Source organism: Rhipicephalus sanguineus, chromosome 3 (assembly GCF_013339695.2).
Source record: "Rhipicephalus sanguineus isolate Rsan-2018 chromosome 3, BIME_Rsan_1.4, whole genome shotgun sequence".
NCBI lineage: Eukaryota > Metazoa > Arthropoda > Arachnida > Ixodida > Ixodidae > Rhipicephalus > Rhipicephalus sanguineus.
Genome location: NC_051178.1, coordinates 53,174,503 through 53,190,882, shown reverse-complemented (window position 1 = coordinate 53,190,882; position 16,380 = coordinate 53,174,503). Strand labels below are relative to the sequence as shown.

Sequence of the window (16,380 nt, the reverse complement as noted above, 5' to 3'; positions counted from 1 at the left end):
AAGCCAGCGCGCAATCTCGAAACGTACAGCGGCTGTCTATTTGTTGTAACTTCGGTTCACAAACGCACTTCCCTTTGAGCACGATCATCGCGTTTCTCCCCGTTAATAGTTCGTAATACTGTGTACGACAAAAACTGCTTCAAGGTGACAAGACCGCGAAAGCATCGCGGCGAACTGCCATAATCCACTCTTGACGCCTCTGCTCCTCGCACTGCTTGCATTGGAAACGGTAGAACATGACAGGAAGTTTTCGGCTCTTCGACATTTTTAAACTTTTGTGACAGTTCACAATGCAGCAGGACTGCGTGCCTGCTTTCGAGTACGACGAAGGAACGGCACCCATAGCGTGAAAAATGCGAGATAAAAGCCCCGGGGAGCACGTTCTCCGCGCGCGCGATGGGAAAATCAAGCAAGAGCGACCCGTCCCAGCTACCGGAGTTTTCCCCTCTCTCCGCTGGGGCGGCGGACGGCGCTGCGCAAACTTGAGCGTTGGAGGTCTATACCCAGTAGAGTCACTAGAAAAATTTCAGAGTATCGCATCTGTCTTCCGCGCGCCGCCGCCGACGCGATTGGCTTACTCGCATCACGTGACCTCTCGCCGCCATATCACTTCCAAGCGCTTTGGGTGCAGGCACGTTGAATGCAGAGCGGGGAAGGACATTTAGCAGTAACACGTTCCCTAGAAGTACTTCGTCGCTTTTTTAAACGCGTCTTGCAGATGCCAGAGAGTAGCTCACCAGTAACCGAAGGTTGCTGGTGAGCTACTCCGGGAATTTCGTATATTTTTGCATTCCGTGTGGGAAACATTAACGTCCAAGAGCGTCGTTGTACGTGGCTGCATAGTTGGCCGCGGAATGAATTTCCCCCCTCGAAGAACACTCCTTTCTGCAGTGAACTACACAAACTTTGCTGAAAAGCTCTCATGCAACAGGATACTTCACCTTTTCGGTTCGCTATGTTCAGCGATATTGAAACTGCATACATACCTTTCTATTTGCTCGGCTGTTTATATCTCGATCTGTTGAACTGATTGCGCGTGCATTTCGAGTTATAAGCGTGTCACGCACGAGAGCGAAATCGAAGACCTAATAAAATAATACTGTTTGGTGTATACCTTGAAGGCAATTGTCGCATGATCATTTGCCACTGCGCAAAACTGAAGCGTGGAACTCTGTTGATAAACTTGGTATAAGGCAGTGTTATTAGGCATGTTTTATTTTTTTTAAAAAAGAATGTTGCTAATGCTGCATTGCGCCTAGCGGATTCTTACAATACTGTGTAGCGGGTGAGAAATGGTCACAGCTAAAAAAAAGGCTTATTCTCTTACGCATTGAGGGAATCGATTTCATGCGAGCCCTAGATCTATATACATACTGTGTTGCAGTAGCATGCGCGTTAAAGCTTTTCGGGATGTCCTATTTCTGATCAAAACAACATAAAGCACTGCGCCGAGGAAGTTTTAACAAGAGTGCATTACGAAAAAAAAAGTTGAAATTAAAAGCAGTGCAGAAACCGAACCCCAGCCGTTTACGCGCTGACAACGCCAAAAAAAAAAAGAAAACTTTGTCGGAACACATCAAAATATTAGCAAATGCACTGCAACGTTGGGAATATTAAGCAGACAAAAAATAAGAAATGAAACAACTGAGTAGTGACGTCAGTCATTTTTGATGGCCTATTTTCTACGTATCTGTTAGGAAATGACCAGGGGCGGCGCCAGGATTTTTTTACTGGGGGGGCACCCACGACAAGTGGGTTCCTTCAGGGGGGCAGGGAGGCTGGTAACATATGCATTGTATTTTGACTATGCTTGCTCTCGGGGGGGCAAAGGGGGGGCAGGCGGAAATTTTGGGGGGGGCTGGAGCCCCCCCAAACCCCCCACTGGCGCCGCCCCTGGAAATGACAACGTATTCGCAAGATAAGATGCACCTTATCTACCGCACGCCGATTCGCCCATGCGTTCGGCTGCTGGCGTTCCGAACCGAGACAAATACTTCACGCACAACTTGCACTTACAGTACACACACCACTTCTATTACAGATGACACCCAGCTGAACAGCAAGCATGGTGCGCAAGTAAAGTATGCGTCAGCGATCAGTCGAAGGGCGCAATGCTGAATGTTCTCGATGTTCGATAATGTTCTCGAATGCGCTATGAAGTGAACCTGAACACCGACTGCAAAGCTAGCGCAAGCAGTCAACATTCACCAAGTGTCGAAGTAAATGGCATCTCGCACGGTCATTACGCTAATGCAACTGTTTCTACAGCTCCGGACCTTGCGAACACACCCGGCCGTGAAACGAAAAGAGACCGATGAAGCCACGAAGAGAGTTCGCGAGCACATGGCAACATTCGCCGCACGTTTCATTAGCTACAGCGCTTACCGCGCAGTCAATTCAAACTGTCGATGACTCGAAATCACTTATGATATCCTTTTGAAGAAACACACACACATATTGCAGTTACGCCGAGCGTAACAAAGCATTGAGGCGAAAAGATCGGTCACTTCTCAACACACGCTACCAACGCGCCGGACGGTCTGGAAGGGAAATGGCCGCCGCCGCTCAATGTTGCCCGCGTGCAGCCTACCTTTGCGGTACTCTGAAATTTTCCAGTGACTCTAATAACCAGTAGGAACACCATTGCGATCCTTGCAGCGGCCATGTTTCCTTACAACGGCGTTTCGTCGACTTACGCGGGATGGAGATAAAGCGGTGAGCTGTCAGCCTTACTTTGTATACCATCATAATTTGCTGCTGTCGCATTCAATTTCTCGCTATTGTGGCGAAACTGACCTTTTGGCATCAAACAACAGTCACACTCGCTGCAGCGTACGAAACGAGGAAACAAGTTCATGCATTGTGGTGCGGCTGCCGTTTACTCAATTCTCCAAAGCTGTCGTCGCCATTACAAAGGGCTCACCGGTAAATGTCCTAATTAAAAGGTTAAGGAGCACCATTTGAATATAAGCAAAAGGAGGTGGCGCGCAAGCCGAATGCTCCAAGCGTGTGGCTGCACGCCGACTTTCAAAATAGAGTTATCCAAAGAACTAAACACCCGACTGATCGAGTTTCAGAATGTTAGAAACGCTTGTTATGGGGAAAAAAGGCAGATAATTGCGTGAGACGAGGCCTGCTTCATTGAGTGACGTGAAGGTTGTATTTTTACAAGTTTCTATTTAGGTTTAGTCACATTCAATGTTATGTGGTTGTTTCTTCGCTCCTGTTGATCATTTTTACACCTTAGACGCGCCGAAATACCAATTGGAAAGGAGAAGCTCCATGTTTTGTGTTCTACGCGTTCTCCTCTTTGTTGCTTGCCTTAAACCTTAAAAAGTTCTAAGTGGTCAACAATAATTAGGAATCTACCAGTACGGCGCGCCTCAATGATATAGTCGTTTCGGCATAGAAACAAAATTAATACATTCCACTATTTGTTTATTGCCGTAGGGTTCTCTTTCGAAGTTAGTGTTTGTTTAATTGTTTCTTCATTTATGCCATCTCTAGATGCTTTTTTTTTATGTCAGACGCGTGCGCGTGAGTATTGGTATGTGGTTTAGCTTTAGATATGTCACTTTATCTAAATTTTAATGATATATTGTTTGGGAGTTATGGCGAGTTTACGCTCATAACAAGGCAGGATGAAATGAAATGCATTTGATAATGCATGTACGCGTCTGTTATTTCAGTGTTCGTCTCAGCTGTGCGGCATGTAGCTGAAAAACTTACTCATCGACTGAAGACATGGCGGATGAGTCCCGTTTATCTTCAGTGCGGGACGTTTCTGGTGATCTTTCGATAGAAGCACACTTGGCAGCTGCCGCTTGAATTGACCGTGTTTTCGCCATACCTGCATGGCAAAAAAATGTACCGAAATTTAAAATCAACGCCCCCTTCTTAAAGAAAAATGGTTGAACGTGAAGCTGTCTCCAATGCATGCTGAATTAAAGTAAAAAAAAAAGGTTGGAAGCCAACGACCACGCAGTGACTCCAAGGAACGCTGAGCGACCAGACACGACGCATACGTGACTTCATTACTCGTTTAGTATTCCATTTTTGGAACGTTAAAGCTGAATGAAGACATTTCGTTAAGTTGCATAGCCTTTATCTTACATCTGAATTCGTTTATTTCACGCACACATACACTTTCACGGACGGCTCCACACTTTCAATGTATTGCCTTGTGATCGCCGTGTTAGACGTTCGGAGGTTCTGCCAACGTAACGTGGCTGACTCCCATTGAGGTAAACGGCAGGGGTAAACTACCTTCAGCACCGCGAATGCTTTCATGTGCCTTCCGATGCCGCAAGATCTACCCAAGCTGTACGCCGTGGAGGAGCGACTGGTGCTTGACTCGCAGTCGCGGTCAGTACAATATCAAGGGACAGATCATCCATCATTTACGCACGCATGAACACCCAAGAACGGCAGTCAATGCGCAACCTGAAGGTTCTCCACGGCGTTCAGCTTATGTAGACCTTCGGTCATGGGAGAGTACACGTAACAGTTCGCGGTGCTGAAGGAAGGTATCTTGCCTCACACCAAGGTGTCCTTGTGTAGACCTTCGGTCATGCGATGGTACACGTAACAGTTCGCGGTGCTGAAGGAAGGTATCTTGCCTCACACCAAGGTGTCCTTTTGTAGAACTTCGGTCATGCGACGGTACACGTAATAGTTCGCGGTGCTGAAAGAAGGTACCTTGCCTCACACCATTGTGTCCTTGTGTAGGTTTTCGGTCATGGGAGGGTACACGTAACGGTTCACGGTGCTGAAGGAAGGTATCTTGCCTCACACAAAGGTGTCCTTGTGTAGACTTCGGTCATGGGAGGGTACACGTAAACGTTCGCGGTGCTGAAGGAAGGTACCTTGCTTCACACCAACGCGTCCTTGTGTAGACCTTCGGTCATGGGAGGGTACACGTAACAGTTCGCGGTGCTGAAGGAAAGTATCTTGCCGCACACCAAGATGTCCTTGCACGTGCCGCAAATCGAACCCCAGCTGAATCGCGGAGACCCGGTTGGTACTCGCGAACCACCCCAAACGCCTTGCTGCGCTCATTGCACAAGCGAATGCCCGACAGCGAGAGCACCTGATTGTCGAATCGGAGTCGACCGCAAACGTCGCGCGTAATGCAATGCAGGTATATACAGTTCTTCTGGGTAGCGTGCTGTTGTAGTTCCTATTGTTCTTACTCGTACCACTGCGAATGTATACTATAGTGTTGTACGATACGTACGTCGTGCGCCGTCGTGAGCATATAGTCCCAGAGTGTAAGTTGGCTTTCCTACAGTGCGTTTTCGATGATCACGGAGGAAACTGAGACGTAGAAAGCTTCGCCTTACTAAGATAAGTGTTGCTGTTTCCAATGGCAAAGCACGCTTCTTTTTTAAAGGTGCGCACTCATCCTGATACTTCCACAGACTTGGGAAATATCACTTTAATCAATTCCAATGGATGAAGTCCTTGCGCTGAGAGCGGCTTGCCTTGCTCAATAACTGGACGCTTTGCGATATCATCATCAGCCTGACTGCGCCCACTGCAGGGCAATGTTCTCTTCCATGTTTCGCCAGTTATATCGGTCCTGTGCTTGCTGCGGCCATGTTATCCCCGCATATGTCTTAAAGGGACACTAAAGACAAATAATAATGTATGTCCAGTGAAAGGGCAATGGTTACGAACGTCTAAAAGGTGAACATTATTGAGGGCAGCGCTCTAAGCAACGACAAAGAAGGCAAATGTAGGACACGACATGCGCCACCAATGGGACATTTTGGAAAGAGCGCGATGACGTCAAGAGTCCCGATTACAATTAATCAGTGGTACTCTAACTATTTACAAGGAAAAATAACATTCCGTGCATTACAAGACGTAATAAAATCCTGCTTATGCGTTTCTCTTTGATTCACGTAAAAAAGCACTTGACGTTACCATGGCGAATGGCGCGGGTGGTTCAAAAGTTACGTTTTCGCTGGGATGCGCTCCGCTCACGCGGTCGCATCTCAGTGGTAGTTTCCGCTAGCGTAGTCGCAGTCTCGTGGCTGTTTACGTGAACCTTCCCTTTCCGCGCCTCAAAGCCAATCAGTGATCAGGCGCCCTCTGCACGACTATTTGGAGGGGACGAACATTATTCCGACGTGGATCGCACAAGTGAAGGCTAGGCACACATATTTCACGGTATACATATGTTGATCGTGTCGCATTTCGGCGACAAGGTGCACGAGTGGCGTAAACAGAGGCTCACCGAACTGCGCCTGCACACAGGCACACACGCACATGATGCCAACGTTACATGGGGCGCCCGTATTCCCGCCCTGACGGCCGGACCGCGCAGTGTCCGAATGTCAAGCGCTTCCGGGGAAAATATCACACTACACATGACAGAGCGTAGGCTTGGGCGTGTTGGTATTCCGTTTTGCTATTTTAGCGCACTGCAAAGCAAGACTAGGACAGAAGAACGACATGGACACTGCGCTAACTTCCAACATGATTTATTTCAGTAGGCGATGACAAATCTTCCGACCTCACCATGTGGCCTACTAACATGTTGTCTAAAATAAATTGTAAACAACCTGTAAACCAAGATGCACGCGTGTTAAAAAGTCATTCTGTTTTCATTTTTTGTTGCTTTTAAATTCGCCTGCGTGCGCTGAATTTGAACCTATTTACTGGTGTGACGCCTACTGAATTAAATCGTATGTTGAAAATTAGCGCTGTGTCCGTGTCGCTCTTCTATCGGAGTCTTACAATGCGCTAAGATAGCAAAATCGCAGTACAATGCAAGCAGCAGCGGTCAGCAAAACAAGCATGACAGGAAGTAATCTCGATTGCGTTTCCGGTGGAGACGCAATGTTGCCAGATAACGGAAGATGTTGGCGTGGCGTCCGTTAATAGCGGCGTTCGGAAATGCTTACGTCACAATTCCTTGAAAGGCGAGTGGCTTGAATGGCACTAACAGTATGCGAACCACTAAAGCGTGATTTTATTACAAACTAAGCATTTCATTGGCTCAAAACAAGCACTACGATGTTCCTGAAATGTGCTTTTTAAGTACACGCCGAATAGTATTCTGCACTTAGTTTCCCTTTCTAATCTGCCTGCCCACCTTTGGCGATATAAAAGATAAGGAGTTTGCTTTGAAACTGTTTCATGTGGTCGGCCTGGCACTTTCTATCATACAAACAATCTACGCCATAAGTTAAGTGTACAGAACGCAGAACACAGCGATGCCTACACGTCCGGGACAGCACTTACAAATTCATGTCCAACTAGCATACTACGTTGGTACCACTCACTCCCTCTAAACAGCAGTTTCATTAGTACTTCAAGTTAGGGAACCGACCTCAGTACTAGAGAGCGGTGAACGTTTGTAACATCTGTAATCGTGTAACGTTTAAAAACGTTCATCGGCTTCATATGTTCCCGCAAAAAAATTTCTTTGGGTAATATTACGCAGGCAGAGGACTAGCACTAGCGTATTCGACACAGCACATGGTTTAGCGGCGCACCATTGAGAGAGCGTGCCGCCAAAGCACCTGATCGCTTAACCAGGGTCACTATTGTCGGTCTGTTAGGCGCTCCATGGCATTGGGACTCTCACACGCGTCTACATTCTTGAAGTCCATATCCGTGCCGCAGTGTCATTTGATTACCTTGCCAAACGCAAGTGTCCGGATGACGTTCAGTGACGGCCTTTTAGGGGGAGTTTATGAATGTAAGTTGGGATCCTTGCGTGCAAGCTAGCCGCTGTAGAAAGCACCACATAACCTCATCCGCTGCTCACGAGCTTTAGCATAAGGACGACGATGAGCAAACGTGGGATTGGTGCTTTACGAGACGACGTCTTTGACTGCGTCGACGAGCAGATGCATGCACATATCGGCGCCCAAATGCTGGTCCATCCTATTTTCCCCGCGTCGACAGCGGCGGGTATAGGTACGCAAACACACGAACGTTTTAAATGACTGGGCGTGCAAACACGGGCAAAAGAAAGACGTCAAGTCATCACAAACGCCGTCTAACAACAGCAAAGGCGCCCAATGAATGAAAAGAACGAAGGCACAAAAACTGCACGAAATGGGCTGTGCGGTGCAGGAAGAAGGCACGAAATGAGCTGTGCGGTGCACGGGTTGAAAGTTCCAAAACTGCGAAAAAGCGCTATTCGCTTTTGCTCCTGAATAACTTGCGAGCACACTTAGTGCCAACGCGCCTTGGTGAATCGGAACCTAACATTGTCTGCAAAAACACAACGAGCGCGTGTCCATTATAAGTTTACTTGAGGCGTGTATTGCATTAGGCAGTTGCGCCCAATCTTTTTCTTGCGTTATGTTCTCGCACGCAGCATTGCGTCGCTTTCGAACTGTCGTCCGGTGCTGTCGTGATAATAAAAAGAAAGTCAGAGACTGGCTGTTGCAGAATTGTTGCACAGTGAGCAGCGTTAGTACCATGTGAGCAATATTGCACCATTTCGGTTACGTACCCATCTACAAAAAAAGGGACGCTAATTATAAGCCCGTCGCCCATTTTACTGTCGTTATATAGCATCTGTGACGCGGTTCGCAAGTTTGGCTCTCTACAGACCTCCACAGACCAAACAGGTGAGGGGGGGGGGGGGGAATTGTGCAATATTGAACTGCACCGTATTTATGAACAACCGAGTGAGCTGGCGCATCAAACCATGATATTAGAATTAGGAGCACGCAGAGGGACACTGGCAATATTAAGGCGAAAACTTTATATGCGTCACTAAACAAGATATTTGACTGTCGGCGTCCCGCGTCGTCGGCGGCGCCTCGCGTTCTGCGGTGTCGGGGACGAGTGGTGCAAATAAAAACATGATCACGTGATGACGCCATCATGACGTCACAGATCGCAAAATTTGGTGACGTCAGCGTGACGTTAAAATTCTGACGTGACGTCTAGTGACGTTAGACCACATAATGCCATTGTAGCGCCATCCTTTGGGCGGCGAACAAGACTGGCGAGCGCGCGGCCTTAGGAAGAGAAACTAAAGACGACGCTTCGCAGTGGCACATGAAGCCACGGCTCGTGTTCCCTGCCGATGTCGATTCTGGTTCAGCCGTCCCGTTCCTTCGCTCCTGTGGCATAAGCCTACACCGTCATCACATGACATCGCAGCTTGGTCATAAGTGGGCTGATCAAGGAGGCAGTGCAAAACCAGGTGAGGTGCCTCTGATCCTGGAGGCAGTGCGAAACCACGCTGGGTGCTTAAAGCTTTCGGAGTGTGGCGGGGTAGGGTAAAAACATCTAGGGAGCCTACATGACCGGCTGTTCATGTAGGCTCCCTAATACATCGACTGAGAAGAAAAAGAAGATGGCTTTCGCCTGCGAGTCGTCTTAGGTGAATGCACAAGAGACGACCCTGTGATTTTTCATTTATTGTTTACCGTTTTACTGCTTAATTCCATAGCGAGCGAAGTATTCGGCCAGTACACCTACAGGAGCAGTTAACCAAACACTACGTATATGCCACGAGTGAATACAGATCTGGCTAAAGGTGTCTAATGAGACAGTTGTGCAGAATGTCGCAGTGCACTGCCCCTCTCGACTATGTCTCATCTCTCTTTACTCTATTTAGGTGCAAGTACTCGAACATAGCAATAAGGGCTCTGTACTACACGATAGGACATGAGCGGATAAGTGCAAATAGGTGGCCATCTCAGGAAAGAATGCTCCACTATGAGCGTTTGATAATTCTAATGTGTACCGTTTAAAAGAATCGTCTCTATGGCATGTAAGCTCTGCCCTCTTATTCAAAAGTGTCACTAAATACTAACGAAAAATGAAAGTCATGGGCGCTACCAACCATTCATGTGGTACGAGCCGGTACTTATACCACGTGGAGCAGTTCCGAAGAGTAACACCTAAGCGACACAGGTCAACCGAGATATAGATGGCGTACGTTAAAAGAGACCATGCATATAATTGTAGTCAGAAGGGCACAGGTTTCTTGAGGCTTCGTTGATAGAGCTACATACAAGTGCCCCAAAAGTAAAACGGAGCACGTGAGCTGTGGTCAAACAGGACGAAACTGCATGCCAGCGCGCTCTATTAGAGGATGCGCTGTAGATAGCGAAAGTGCGTCGGCATATCCGGCTGACGCATCCCGATATTCTGATGCTCGCCTTATCGCTGGCTCGTGCGAAGCCGCGCTGCTACCATTACTGGGGTGCTATGCAGGATGGCCCGAGTTTGGTGAAACTCGGTATCTTTCCGAGCTCTTGCGACACCCCCTTTTGAACGAGCGAATAGTACGGTAAGGTGAAATCCATCCCTCAGCGCGCGCTCCGTTCCATTGGTTACGATGGAACGCGGCGTCACGTCAAGGGCGGTCGAGAAGGTTGGGTGGTGTCTTCAAACTAGAGGCACCTTCTTTCATTTGTTTGTCGTTCCACTGAGTCCAGACGTGCACCCATGCAGGAAACGTGGAAGAAAGCTCTACTAGCTATATTTTTTATGTGTGCGCGGGTCGTTTGAATTCATTTTCAAGCGTTTAATGTCTGCAGCAAGTATCCTTTAGAATAATCAGCACCGTGGACTCCGAGATTAGTTCCGACCGAGCGCCTTACAATACCGCGGCTAGAGCTAATCGCCGAGGCCACGTGTATAATCACCATGGTCGGCCTGTACATTCTAGCGCGTTGCTCGGCCGGCGCGCGCCCTCGTCGTTCTCTTCTTCATCGTCTGCTCGGTCCCAGAGCACGTGCGCCCGGCTGATTGGCTAATTGGCTGGGCGGTATACCTAGCTGAGTCAGGACGTGCTATGACTAAGCTGATTAGGCCAAATCTTGCTAAGGTCGAGCTAACTAAGCCACGTCTTACTAAGACCATGCTAATGAAGTCGTGTAAAGCTAAGAACAAGGTGATTGAGATCATGATAAATGACATGACGCTAATTAGGATCGTGTAATTAAAACCAAGGTAATCAAGACCTTACTCGACGAGATCGTTAATTAGGATCGTTCTAATTACGAATATGCTAATTACCTCTGTACTATTCAGGACCTTGCAAATGAAACCTGTGTAATTAATGTCGTGGTAATTAAGACATTATTAGTTGTTGTTAATTAACACGGCGCTAATTATGGGCGTGCTAGTTAGGATCATGTTAATTAGGATTACGCTAATTACCTCTGCACTATTCAGGACTTTGCCATTTAAACCTGAGTAAATAATGGCGCGGTATTTAAAACATAATCAATTAATGTTGATTAACACGACAACAATTAGATTGGAAGCGTGTAATTAAAACAAAGATAATAAAGAGCTTACTCACCGAGGCCGTGTTAATTGGAATCGTGCTAATGATTAATATGCTAATTACATCTGTACTTAAATAATGTCGTGGTAATTAAAACATTAACAATTAAGAAAGGACTATTCACTATCATGTTAGTTAAGACCTTCCTAAGCAATAGCACCAATACTGAGACCGAACTGACACGGTCATTACACCGAAGCAGACCAAGCATACTGAGTAGACGAGCCACGTAAAAAGGTGGAAGAAACTAGGTGATCACAAGCTCCACCGATGGCCCAAGCCCTGGGCAAGCACTGCAAGCTGAACAAATTATTTTATATGCAAAGAAGCTGCTGAGTAGCGTCCACCGCATGAAACACTTGACAGGCACACCGGCACTATGACAGTCACGAGTGGAACTGGGGCCTTTTCAGAATCAACAAGTTTGTGCCCGAGTTCGCGCGTCAGTCAATTTGATTGACAGACGCCCGTGGCGAAGAGCGGGTCCGCCCACCGCGTTCCCTCTTGCCGAGGAGCAGTGCTCACGCAACGCCAGCGAGCGGCACGATTCATCTATGAGCTTAATCGCACAGACTATGTACACAGGCACGAAGAACTAAAGGTTATATCATCACGTGGCTACGGTGCCTCCCATTCAATTTCACCGCTCTCACGACGTACCACTCACAGCTATGAAGAAAGTGCCCCTGGTGGGATTTGCGGCGAGAAATGTTACTATTACTTGTTTGCGGAGACAGTGTTTCTACCGATTCGCTAATACAAAAAAAATGTTCATACGTGTAATGTAAGTATAGCAGCAACCTGTCCATTTATTTATCTGTAATATTCCAGAGAAGCGAAACGAGCTGCACCAAAGTGCTGTTGCCCTCGAGAGTGGAAATTTCCATGCACTAGGTGGAACGAAAGAATTTTCCGAAAGAGGACAAACGCCCACGAACACGCCCGTGGGAGGCGCGATCATCAGTTGGCAAAAAGATAGCGCGACAATCACGCTGACGTCGCTGCACTGTCAAAATGTTGACTGAGTGGTGGCGCTGACGCGTTCGCACGCGGTATTCCTTTGAAAACCGCCGCAAATGCCGCGCATGCGCTTGTGACGCCCTTCTCGTTCTTGCAGCCGTGTTTATCAACGCTGCTATCGCGCGCTCCGCACTGTCTTCCTATCATGACCGTCGTAGGGCGGGCTCGGAGCAAACTCGTGTGCCCGAGAAGCTCGGGCCATCCTGCATAGCACCCCTGCTCGTCAGGGATGACAGTGGTCGCATTCTCGGTGATGCGGAAAGCACATGCCTCCGAAGATATCGTCACAACGCGGGCAAACAAATGCATAAACCGGTGGAAGCGTCCCCTGAGGAGCAGTGATGGTAGCAACGCGGCTTCGCTCGAGCCGGCGATAAGGCGAACATCAGAATATCGGGATGGGTCAGCCGGATATGCCGACGCACTCTCGCTAACTGCAGCGCATATCTGATAGAGCGCGCCGGCATGCAGTTTCACCTAAAGTTTAGTTTCGCCGCGGTTGGCCACAGCTCGCATGCTCCGTTTTACCTTTGGGGAACCTATACGCTCTGTTTTATTAAAAATTACACCATCTCCTGCTAAAGGGAACCATGTGTGTATGCGAAGCAGCGGGGAGATAGTTCGCTTGAGCGGGACATGGTGTAATTTTTTTTAGGAACTGGCCGCCAGGTTCTTGAGCTGGGGCGAAGTCCCGCGCCGTAAGCTGCATCCATCCATTCAAAGCGTCGTGGAAAGCGAAGAGGAAGGCTGTGCGCATCCTGTCTTCCCACTAGCCTGGCCGTTTATTCTCACAGGGCGAGCGGAGAACGCGGTCGACAGGCGCGCGAGAGGGGAGAGGGGAGAGGTGGTGTATAAAGAGGGCCTGCGCATGCGCAGGAAGGGTCGTCCGGACGCATACCACGAGATTGAACTCGGCCCTAAGCTGCTTCGCGTCTTAAAAAAAATACTTAAAGGCCCCTGACCAGGTTTGGCAATTTTGAGCTGACGAGCGCAATGCATACACTGGGCGTTCACGACCATGTCTGCCAAAATTTGCAACGCTACGCGTCGCAGAAATGTGTCAAATTTCAAGCTGAACGCTGCTTGCCCTTCTCGCGGCCGCGCGCTCAGAGAATAACGGGATGACGTACATGAGGGGATGGCCCTACACAGATGGTAGTGCTGTGACGTCGGTCCTCTACGTAGACGACCGTGCTTTGACGCCACAAACAGTAGCACGTGACATTGCGATAAATATTTGACACGACGTGTAGTGTTGACACGACGTGTAATTGTTGCTTGAATCGATTAATAAAACTTGAGAGTAATATAAAAAATTTGCAGTGGCTTAGCTCGGCTATGCCAGGATATACGTAGCGTTAGCAAAGGTTCAGCTGATTATTCTCAGCTTTCCTGATTGTCTAGGATTATTAGCCTTCTATTATTTCTTCGTACGCTGAACCGCTAATTGTCAGGCTACTACTTCGGGGTCCGATGAGATAAGCTTCTCGGCTCTTCTGCGCCGTTGAACAGCATTTGCGCTCTCCTTTTCCATGGCCTTACCCACCTGCAAACGCCAGTCAGAGGCGCTATCAAGCGGCTCCAGCGCAGTGTCAGACGGCGAATGCACAGCCAAGGCGAATAGCTGCGCGCACGCCGGCGCCAGCGTGTCTGCCGCGGCTACGACGCCACTCCTCCCGAACGCGCAGACTAGCAGCGGCGAGCCGCGCGTGGCGGTGGCGGAGCGCTCGTGAGATGCCGGCTCCGGTGATCCAGCTGTGTGACCTCACTGATCCTCGCGCATGCGCGGCACGGCTCATGAGGATCCACGCGAAATCGGCTCCGACTAGGCAAGTGTAGCTAACGCTACAAAACACAAAAACTGAATGTGTGTGTTGTCTTTTTTAATTTTTACTGCGAATCGCAGCGGGCTTAGAGACTAGCTTCTACCTCCGTTTCGCACGCGTTCGCGTTCACGAGCTTTGCGCATCATGCAGACGCTACCCCTTACAACGAAACTAATTTTGCATCGCGTTCCAGCGCTCATTAGGCCCATTTATCCTCCCGCGTTTAACTAGATGTTCATGCGGCACACCGCTAGTCTCGCGTCCGTACAAAGTCGCAGCTTTCGTGCTCAAGTAATAGGTTGAAAAGCCGAGTGATCGGCGAGGGCGTATTCGGCATCACTTGCAGAGATGAAGCGCACAGAACGCTGCCACAACACCGCTCGCGTCTCGGGCTGGTTCGTGCGTATCATGCGTGATGCGCTCGTGACATTGTGTGTGCATGACGTGTTCAGGCGTGCGCGTTATGTGATCCTCCTGCTCGCGTGCCGAAGAGGGCAGGGAAGGGATTTGGCTTGCGAAGGCTACGCTGGGCGAGCGGCATGGGGTTGCAGCTCGCCTCCTCGCATCATGGTTTCGCGCCATGCACTACAAGTTATTAGATGCGTAGCAGCTCTTTGACTAGCCTGTGTACCGCTTGTCCGTCCGCACAAACGCGAGGACAACGCGCTTCCCTCGGCGCAGTTGTTGGAGCGGTGCCAAGTAGGTCACGCCGCAGCAGGGCGTTGACGTCACGCACCCTTCGCACGCTTCCCTCGCAGGTGCGCGCGTACGTCACTCCCTCCCTCACCCTCCGGAGCGCCGCAGCTGTCGGCTGCTTCCCGCGTCTGCGTTTCAAACGAGCGTTTACACCAGTAAACGCTACACCGAGTTTCGCTTCAAACGAATCTTCCGGCGCTCACCGCAGCACCCGCGTTAGCGCGGTTCAACCCGTGACGCCACCCATGCGCAACGCTGCTGCTTTGCATCGCATCAGCGTTACCTTCGGGGGATGGTCCAATTTTTGTTTTGCTCGGCTTCTAACGGACCGATTAGAAAAATTCTTGTGGCATAATGCTCCTTATTGGGCTCGCAACAACTTCCAATGTCTAACTAAAATTCGTTATGTCACCTGCTGAGGGGCCCTTTAAGTGCCAAACAGGCCTACAGATCTTGATGCTGTCTACAATTTTTGTCATGGTCCGCGACCACACGCAATAAAGCGTTAATGAACGCCGATACTAGTGGACTTGTTTTGATTTTCGCATGCTACCTAACACACTCATTCGGGCTTTGTTCTATCAGGTCGATGTAGGCACACTTCACTACATGGCATGGGAAATGAGTGATCAACTCCGATTACGTATTTCAGGTATGCAGAAACCCATGCCTTATTAAGCAACATCATTTGTATTGCGCACGAAATTGATCGGCACAGGTTTTGCCAATTGTCAGGGGGCGTAAAAACCTAGATCACACTAAATCATCAAGTGTGAATGACATGATTTCCCTCTTGTTTTGTATATGTGCTTTATATGTGTCGAAATGGGGAGTAAAAGCTGCTCCCTGTGAGCGGTTTAAATTGATGAGGGCACCATCTCCTAGGTTGAAATCAAAGCAGTGCGCTGCGCTGGGTGCAGTCTCCTGCCTAGCAGCTACATAAGAACTGTTTAAACCAAATTCTGCTCATTGGGCGTTGACGGGGAGCAAATGGTCATTTTAAAATTTTGTTTCTTCATGTGCGTAACGTAACGGAAGCAACTAAAAAATTACACCATCTCCCGCTAAAGGGGACCATGAGGCGATGCGAAGCCGGAGCACTTGCACGATCGCGTTCCGTTGGCGTTCGTTGGGCATGCTACCGACCTCGTGTCGTGGAACACGAAGAGGGACGCTACGCGCGTCGTGTCTTCCATCTAGCCTGGCCGTTAATTCTCACAAGGCGAGCGGGGAACGGCGTCGACAGGCGGGCGAGAGGGGGGCAGCGTAGGAGAGGAGAGAGAAGGGGAGGGGACGCGCATGCGCTCGAGCTTACCGCGGCGTTGTGCAGGAGAGAATTTCGGCATGTCTAGCCCGCGTTTCAGAGGAAGAGTGGAAAGGGGGATGGGAGAGGGGAAGTGGAGAGGGGGAGGGAAGAAGGGGAAGTGGAGAGGGGTAGGGGAGAGAGGAAAGTGGAGAGGGGAAGGGGAGGGGAAGGGAGGGGGTGAGTGGGGAGGAAAAGGGGTAGAGGGGAAGGGGAATGGTGAGGGGGAGGGGAGGGAGGGGTATGTGGCAGAGGGT

The 16,380-nt window shown here is 49.2% G+C and overlaps 1 long non-coding RNA gene across 2 annotated transcripts in view; it reads right to left on the bottom strand.

Moving 5' to 3' along the window:
* The window catches only part of LOC119384920 (uncharacterized), a 99,639-nt gene that overhangs the window by 72,282 nt on the left and 10,977 nt on the right, over positions 1 to 16,380 (bottom strand). For both annotated transcript variants that reach the window (XR_007415338.1, XR_005181986.2), the window contains exon 2: positions 3,730 to 3,850. This is a non-coding gene — a long non-coding RNA (uncharacterized LOC119384920). The remainder of the gene's footprint in view (positions 1 to 3,729; positions 3,851 to 16,380) is intronic.